Genomic DNA, 8,590 nt, shown 5'->3' on the forward strand with positions numbered 1-8,590 from the left:
CTTCTTCGATGTGTGCACGACACTCACTAGTTCAATTTAAGGTGATACACAGGGTGCACCTCTCAAAAGCAAAACTGGCTAGAATATATCCACAAATTAACCCCATATGTGACAGATGTAAATTGGACGACGCAACATTAATCCACATGTTCTGGCTCTGTCCGAGGTTACTATATTTGGGATTATTCCTGATGGAATGAAGTTGCCTGTAGGGGGACACAAAGTGATCGCTTTTACCACCCTTCTGGCACGCCGCCTGATACTTTTGAGGTGGAAGGAGGCTGTCCCACCCTCAGTTTCCCACTGGATAAGGGATGTACTGTCAAATTTGAAACTGGAGAAAGTCAGGTATACACTACGGGGCTCTGAAAATAAGTTTTTTAGAGTATGGAGACCTTTTTTGACCTTTTTTGATAAACCCTCCACACAAGTGCAGTAATTAATCTTAGTCAGATACCCGTATGGGGTTGCTGGCGTCTCAGGTCTTGTCATGCTGCTTCTACAATATGTTTTAGTCTTTAATTATACTGTGTTTCACTAAGCGCCTTGTATTAATGGGTTACTCAGTCTTGAGAAGTCTTTGTTATACGAACATATGTTGTAAAATCTCACTAAGTAAAATAAGCCTAACATCATTGAGTGACAGTAGGGGTAAGGGAAGTTCGTTGTGGGGAGGGAATGTTTAATGTTTTGTTTATGTGCAAGTAAAAATCAATAAAAAGAACTATGAAAGAAAAAAACAGTTAATCCTGCCATTTTAGTTAATGTACTTGCCGTTGTTAAATGTACTAAGCGTTAGCGTACCAAACAGAGGAGAAGGTGGAAACTAACCTTGTGGATGACCAGACATTGGCTAATTTTTTAAGAGTGATATTCTTAATTAAAAGGCTCTGCTGGGATTTGAACCCAGGATCTCCTGTTTACAAGACAGGTGCTTTGACCAACTAAGCCACAGGGCCCACAACAGCCTTACCGGCTGACCTCTTGGCATGAAAGAGAAGCAAGATGTAGGTTTTCAGCATTCACACATGATGCCAATGTTGGTCTTCAGGTAAAGCATTGTACTACAGCAGGGGTGCCCAATCCTGGTCCTCGAGGGCCCCTGGCCTGCATGTTTTAGATGTTTCCCTGCATCAACACACCTGATTCTAATTACTCGTCATCATTAGCTTGTCATAAAGGTCTGGACAGTTCTGTTGTTGAAACTGCTACTTTTATCACGGTGTGCTTAAGCAGGGAAACATCTAAAACATGCTGGATAGGGGCTCTCCAGGGCCAGGATTGGGCACCCCTGTACTACAGTCTTGAAACTTTGCTACTTGGAGGAGAAAAACCACAAATTGCATAAATCTCTGGGGCTCGTCCGGGAATTGAACCCGGGACCTCTCGCACCCAAAGTGAGAATCATACTACTAGACCAACGAGCCACAAAACACATATCCTGAAAACAAAAAATCACGGTCACATCATATCTGTCTAGATGGTTTTTTATAACATTAAGGGGGAATAGAAATAGAAACTGAATGATGATCAATAACCTCAAATGTCTTGAGATGCCTGAAAGATCACATATCTCTCAGTGCTGGTTCTGGCAGTATTTCTCACACGATTGCTTAATTATAGCAGAGAACTTTGTCAAAAGTGCTCTTAGTGAATGTTCTCTGTTTTGTCATTCTATTGGAGAACTTCTAATCTCTCCTTATTTTTGTTATAACCGGAGAGGGTAGCTAAACCAAAGTGTCCTCTAAAGCAGTGGTTCTCAACTCCGGTCCTCGGGACCCCCTGTCCTGCACATTTTAGATGCTACCATGCTTCAGCACACCGTGATACAAGGAGCTGTGTCATCGGCCAGAAAAGTCAAAGAAAAGTCTCTTTCTGGGCGTGACGTCACGGCTTTGTCCGTGCACTCGCAAAGCGCGGTCGTGTGTGTCTCGGGAACGAGCATGGCTGAATCTAAGCCGTTCGGCGGAATAATCACTCAGAAAAGTGGAAAACACGGCTCAAAGGTGTGTTTTTGTGGTCTCTTAATTTTTTTTTCCATGACAAAAAAAGACATTGGGTTTATAATAAAACCTCAGTAAACGAGGGGGAGCTGCTCTGATCAGTGTTGAGCAGCAGCTGAGCAGGAGACCCTCTGTCATTCATTGAGCTGGAGCTGCGCGCTATGGCACAGAGCTCAGGTGGGACGCTCAGGTCACACTCGGTCTAAACGCCCTGACCAGGGGGATCACACACGGAAATGTTTAATAGCAAGAATAATAATGGTTTGTCATTCTTGTACTTAAACATTTCCGTTGTAGCCAACGGTGTATGGTTTGTGAAAATAAGATATCAGGCAGGAATAACACTTAATGTGAGCCCAGAAGCTGTAAAAGAATCAGAGAAAATGCAAAGTAAATTACGCCTAACATTCGGACTGCACGATCATTAATAGACAAAAAGATTTACCCAAAGGTATATAGATAAATAGCATATGACAGCTTGTGTTATTGTGGGGAATCCCATGTGTTTTTTTGTTTGTTTGTTTTTATAAAGATGACTCGTTTTATCCTTACTCAAAAAAATTAAACTCCACAAATTAACCACATTTAAACATAATATTTGACATATTTAAACATAATACTTGACAAAACTTGTAATACAAAAAATATTTGTCTTAATGTAAGTAATAAACTTGGGAAGTTTCATGGTGATACCTGCTATTTACATTTTTACCCTATTTTAGCCTATTAACCTGGGGTGTCTCATCTTAAATAAAAATGACTCGTTTTATCTTTAATTAAAAAAAACACACAAATGAACCATGTATAGTCTATAACCATGACTTTGAGAACAGCATCGGTTGATTTGCCCTATAAATCCCTAATTTCATTGTGTACATCTATCATTACCGGTCTGAAGGACTCATGAGCGCGCAGCGCTTGTCCAGAGCGCGCAGCGCTCGTTCACATTGCCCCGGGGCATGATGGGAGGCCCCAGAGCATCATGGGAGGTGACTCAACTGCGCATGCTCTATGGGCCCGTGTACCAGGAAGTAAACCAGGAAGTCAGAAATTTTTTCGGCGGATGCGCTGGCTGAGCAGAATGCATTGAAATGAATGGGCGGCCATTTTCGATCCGGTATCCAGTTATATAATACATCCATGCATCCACAGAGATGTGCAGACCTTGACGAGAAGCTGATGATGACCATTAATTAGAATCAGGTGTGATGATGCAAGGCAACACCTAAAACGTGCAGGACCGGAGTTGAGAACCACTGCTCTAAAGAGTGAATGTGAGTTAGGAAACCAGCTCTAACTATCTGAAGGCTCTATAACCACAGAGGGACTCCAACCCTCAATCTTCTGATCCGAAGTCAGACGCCTTGTCCATTAGGCCATGTGGTCCATGACTTGCTCCTCTTTCTCATAAAAGAAACAGTTGCCGTTGTTAAATGTACTTGCCGTTGTTAAATGTACTAAGCTTTAGCGTACCAAACAGAGGAGAAGGTGAAGCCTTTAACTAACCTTGTGGATGACCAGACATTGGATAATTTTTTAAGAGTGATATTCTTAATTAAAAGGCTCTGCTGGGATTTGAACCCAAGATCTCCTGTTTACAAGACAGGTGCTTTGACCAACTAAGCCACAGAGCCCACAACAGATGTCTCCAACTTACATCAAGCAGACTGAACTGTCATCACATTTCAACAGCCCTCATGAATATTGAGGTGATTATTGTTGCTCGTCAGTGAACAGTCGTTGGCTGACCGTCACTGCCAGGGTACTTGAGAAAGCTTTGATCCAGTCAGGAGTGGGTACAAAGAGAGAGATCTGTTCATTCAAATGTCAATGACAGTTGTCATTATCAAACCTCTCCAAGTCTATGGTCTCTTTCTAAGAGAATGTTGTAATGCAATGGATGACAACACATGTCTAACTGAATATACCTGCAGCTTATACAACAAGAAGTTGATGTATAAGCTAAGGGACAAATGGCGGTAAGTAGCTTGTAATATTGAAGAAACCATCATCAAAGAGTTACTCTCCCTGACATGACTGCTCACCTTCTCATGTGGCTGGAAAACTGTGACGTCTCATTCAGCTGTTTCAGGTACTTTCCTGCAGCGTTGTTGGTATAGCAGTCAACATGGCTGCTTGCCAAGCAGTTGACCTGGGTTTGATTCCCAGCCAATGCAAGAAACATGAGGTCTTCATAAGTGTAATGCTTTTTGTTGGGGAAGAATATGTTTTGGACAATCAGACTTTATGTATGTGTGGAATGAGGAAATGAGTCCTAATTGTTGACTTGACAGACATTAAATTAGACATATAGTCTCACGCATATATGTTAGACCCTCCAGGAATCTGCAATGAAAAAGTTTAAATTCCGCGGAGAGGAATTCTTGTTTACGCGGAGAGGAATTCTTGATTCCGCGGCTTGAAAGTTAATATTCCGCGGGCATTAAAAAATATATATTTTTAATGTAAAAATTTGGTAAATTTTTACCAAAACACTCTAAAACTGTAAAACAGTGTGTAACATACTATTACTGGTTATAAAATAATGAACATCAACATTTTCTTTGTCCCACTTTGGCATATTTATTTGCAACGAAAAGAGAAGGCCATTTGCAGTAAAAATAAAAATAAAAAATATAAAATGCTGACACTTGGTCTGTGAAATGCAGTATAGTACTGTTCCCTGAACACTGGGAAAACCAGAAAATAAAGTTAGCCAACTGTGTGCTGTGAAAATCAATCAAGTTGTAGCCTACAGAACAGCAGCTAGTACAGCAGCCTACACAACAGAGTATGTACATATTCAGTCACAGCATGGCAGGCTGGCATAATGGGCAATTAGTCCAAACTGTACACAGATTCTTTAACTCAACACACTTGACTGTGTACAACAACAACAAACAACAACAACATTCCAGCCTTGTTCCTTGGCTTCCACTGGGATATAAAGTAAAGTTTAAACTATCAACTACATAACAGTGGATAAGGGAAACATTTACTGCATACAGCATAAAGTAAATGTAAACATTCAGGTATAACAATAAGCTGTGTGATCAGTGCAAATGAAATTATAGATTCAGTTTTTCCTTTTCTTTTCTTTTTTTTAACAAAAACAAACATGTTTCAATAAATTGAAACTCCAGTGCCACAATTTAACTTGCCCATTTCTCAGTAAAACAAAGGCCATTTACAGCATCTCATCATCATCATCATCATCATCATCATCACCACCATCATTCTCACTAACTGACTCCTGAGCACACTGTGCTTTGAGATTTACGTACAGGAACACCAATGCCTTGATGTTGGCCTCAGTCCGTGAGCGTCTCCTGGATGATAGCACCATTTTGTAAATGCTGTTTGACCTTTCCACATGTGCTGAGTTTGTGACACAGTCCTTGTACCTCATTGCTAACCTAGACAGCTGGGGTAGTGGCTCTTGCATGCTGTGCCAAAACAGATCCATGTCAATCACTCCAGAGAGTGAGGCCATGACTGCAGCTGGACCAAACTTTGTGAAGTAGAGGTGGATTTCTTCCTTAGGTATATCTTCAAAACCAGGGATGCTGCTTAGATCCTCATCCTCGCTGAACAGGACGATACATCTGGGATTGAAAACCCTGCATTCTTTTAAGAACTGCATGGCCGGCTGAGCACCATCCATGTACTTGGACAACTTCCCTTCTGCAAGTTGGTAGGCCTGTTCAAATATGGCCAGGGTCTCCTTCTTCTTTGCATATGGGAGATTTGGACCAAAGAAGTGATCACATGATTCCAACTTTAGCTCTTTGTTGGCTGCAAATGTGATCTGTAGATCTTCCCATATGTCAAAAACCTTCATTGTGACAGGCAAGTTGCTTTCAAACAGGTTGCAAAGCTGGAGAAGCACTTGTGACTTTTCAGAAATGATGTTGAGGTGTAGCTGCAGTGTCATAGAGAGATTTTCATCTTGTGTAATGGCATACAGCTGCTCAAGTGAATTGGGGGCAGATGGCCTGCAGATCTCCAGCTCCTCTGTGAAAAAGGACTTGTACAAGGCATAATGTTCTGCATGGTATGCTGCTGCCATGTACCATGAGTTCCATCTTGTGCCACAAGGATTGGGAGCCATTTTTGCTGTTGTGCCCGAAGTTTTGAGAAAGCTCAGGTATCTCCTCTTCCTGGCACCTGCCATGTAAAACACCTGTGAGAAATACCTCATGAATGTGTTCACCTCTGCAAAAGGCTTCCTGAAAGATTCTCCAACAAGATTCATGATATGTGCCAGGCATGTCACATGGATGGAATTGGGAAACAGAGCTTTGAGGGCAGTTTTGTATGCCTTAAGCATATATGCAGCATTGTCGGTGTCAATAGAAATCACATCATCTGGTTTCACTCCAAAGTCATTTAGAGCGTTGACTGTTGCACTTGCCACTGTTGAATGATTGCATTTGTCTAGGAAAACGGTGTCAATCAGGTAGCTGCATATTTTTCCAGATTCATCCTTGACGAGAGGAGACACCATTATGTTGAGCACGCAGCGTCCTTCTGCATCGGGTGTTTCATCAAACATGACAGAGACAGGCATATCTTTGATCATGTTTTTGATGACCTCCTTCTCTATGCTGTATACCTCTGGAAGATACCTTGGAAGACAGACAGACAGACAGACAGACAGACAGACAGACAGACAGACAGACAGACAGACAGACAGACAGACAGACAGACAGACAGACAGACAGACAGACAGACAGACAGACAGACAGACAGAGACAGACAGAAACTTTTATTATTCCATGGGGGAAATCTGTCGCCCAAAAGGCGGTACAGCAGTTTAAGGTTACGTTAACTTATTAGTAAAAAATGTAAAAGCACTGTGTACCTCTCTTGTAGTTGTTTAAAGCCAGGGATGGCTCCTCCATTCACTACTCTGTTGAACAAGAAACTTCTCACTGTCAGATCTGGACAGTGGTGTGTTTGTTGCTGTACAAGCTTTGATCCATTCCAAGCAAACCTGCCAAAAAGCAATGTAAAACAAAATTATGCATTAATTAATTGTATATAATTTAAAGAATATAATTTATCAAATTCACTGTAAATATATAAGCCGTTGACACTCTCTCTAGCGTACACACACACACACACACACACACACACACACACACACACACACACACACACACACACACACACACACACACACACACACACACACACACACACACACACACACACACACACACACACACACACACACACACACACACACACACGACTGTACTTGGGTAGCCTATACCAGTGGTTCTCTAACGTTTAAATTCCAAGGTCTCCCCTTAACTCTGACAGTGTACAAATGGAACCAAATGGACCCGTTAGGGTCATTTTAGTTCCATTTCTATACCATCCGAGTTACATACTTCCTATACAATAAAATAAGGAACACGGGGATAATTGGCTATTATGAATTAAATCATGTTCAAAATTCAACAACAGCATACCTTTTCACGTTCTTCGACATTAACCGTACGCCTCCTGAGTGATATCGTTATGGTCGTTTGTCTTTTTAAAGCCACGTGCGCGGGAGTTTCAGACTTTCGCCTCTGATGCAAAGCGGAAGACAAGTGGTCCCTTATTGTTGAATTTCTTCTGTGATCGATGACTTTGTTGCAACTTGTGCAGAATAACTTTCCCCCATCCTCGTGTAGTTCTTTGTACTGTTTTGCTCTTTCAGCCGCGGTAATATTAGGAAGCTTTGACTTACTGGGCACCGGACGGAGAAATCGCTCCATAACTGAAGGTTTATATTTACTTTATGCTGTATGTAGTAATGTCTCCCCATATCTACAGTATGTAGTTAATAGTAATGAAAAGCAAGGAATGGCTGCTGGAATGTTGTTGTTGTATACACAGTCGAGTGTGGTGACTGTCTGTTTCCTTATCCGGCTAGTGTTACTACGTATGTGCGACATCTAGCGGCCGGGATGAAAATTAGATGTAAAAAAAGTGATTTTTCTGCACCAGACATTGAAATCCACGGAAGGTCTGTAAATCCACGGACAGCCGTGAAATCCGCGAAAATTTCCGCGATCACGATTCCTGGAGGGTCTAATATGTGCAAGAAGACAGGTAACATATATCTTTATGTGGCGGCACGTTCACTATTATTTAGGTTTGGGATCTTTAGATCTTTTTCTGTTTACCGACAACACCACCTTTGATTAGGGCCCAAGGACCCGTACTAAAGGTCAATTATCACCTCTACAAAAGGACACGAAGGTTCGTTCACTCAGGGAGGGAGATAGGGGACAGAGTTATATAATACAAACAATATTTTATTGTTTAAAAAAGGCACATTGGTTGGGGCAATAAAACAAAAAAGGAGCCCAATTAAAGAAAGGGGAAAGGGTTTACGGACTACGCCTTACCGGCTGACCTCTTGGCATGAAAGAGAAGCAAGATGTAGGTTTTCAGCATTCACACATCATGCCAGTGTTGGTCTTCAGGTAAAGCATTGTACTACAGCAGGGGTGCCCAATCCTGGTCCTCGAGAGCCCCTATCCAGCACGTTTTAGATGTTTCCCTGCTTCCTCACACCTGATTCTAAT

At 41.8% G+C, this 8,590-nt stretch overlaps 4 non-coding genes across 4 annotated transcripts; all 4 read right to left on the reverse strand.

Moving 5' to 3' along the window:
• Positions 1-885: 885 nt before the first annotated feature.
• trnat-ugu (transfer RNA threonine (anticodon UGU)) lies at positions 886-959 on the reverse strand. The gene has a single exon. It is a non-coding gene; the product is annotated as a tRNA-Thr (tRNA).
• A 396-nt stretch (positions 960-1,355) lies between these two features.
• trnap-ugg (transfer RNA proline (anticodon UGG)) lies at positions 1,356-1,427 on the reverse strand. Its single transcript has one exon. It is a non-coding gene; the product is annotated as a tRNA-Pro (tRNA).
• A 1,889-nt stretch (positions 1,428-3,316) lies between these two features.
• trnar-ucg (transfer RNA arginine (anticodon UCG)) lies at positions 3,317-3,389 on the reverse strand. The gene has a single exon. It is a non-coding gene; the product is annotated as a tRNA-Arg (tRNA).
• A 174-nt stretch (positions 3,390-3,563) lies between these two features.
• On the reverse strand, positions 3,564-3,637 carry trnat-ugu (transfer RNA threonine (anticodon UGU)). The gene has a single exon. It is a non-coding gene; the product is annotated as a tRNA-Thr (tRNA).
• Positions 3,638-8,590: the final 4,953 nt, after the last annotated feature.

This window comes from Cololabis saira, chromosome 13 (genome assembly GCF_033807715.1).
Source record: "Cololabis saira isolate AMF1-May2022 chromosome 13, fColSai1.1, whole genome shotgun sequence".
Taxonomy (NCBI): domain Eukaryota; kingdom Metazoa; phylum Chordata; class Actinopteri; order Beloniformes; family Belonidae; genus Cololabis; species Cololabis saira.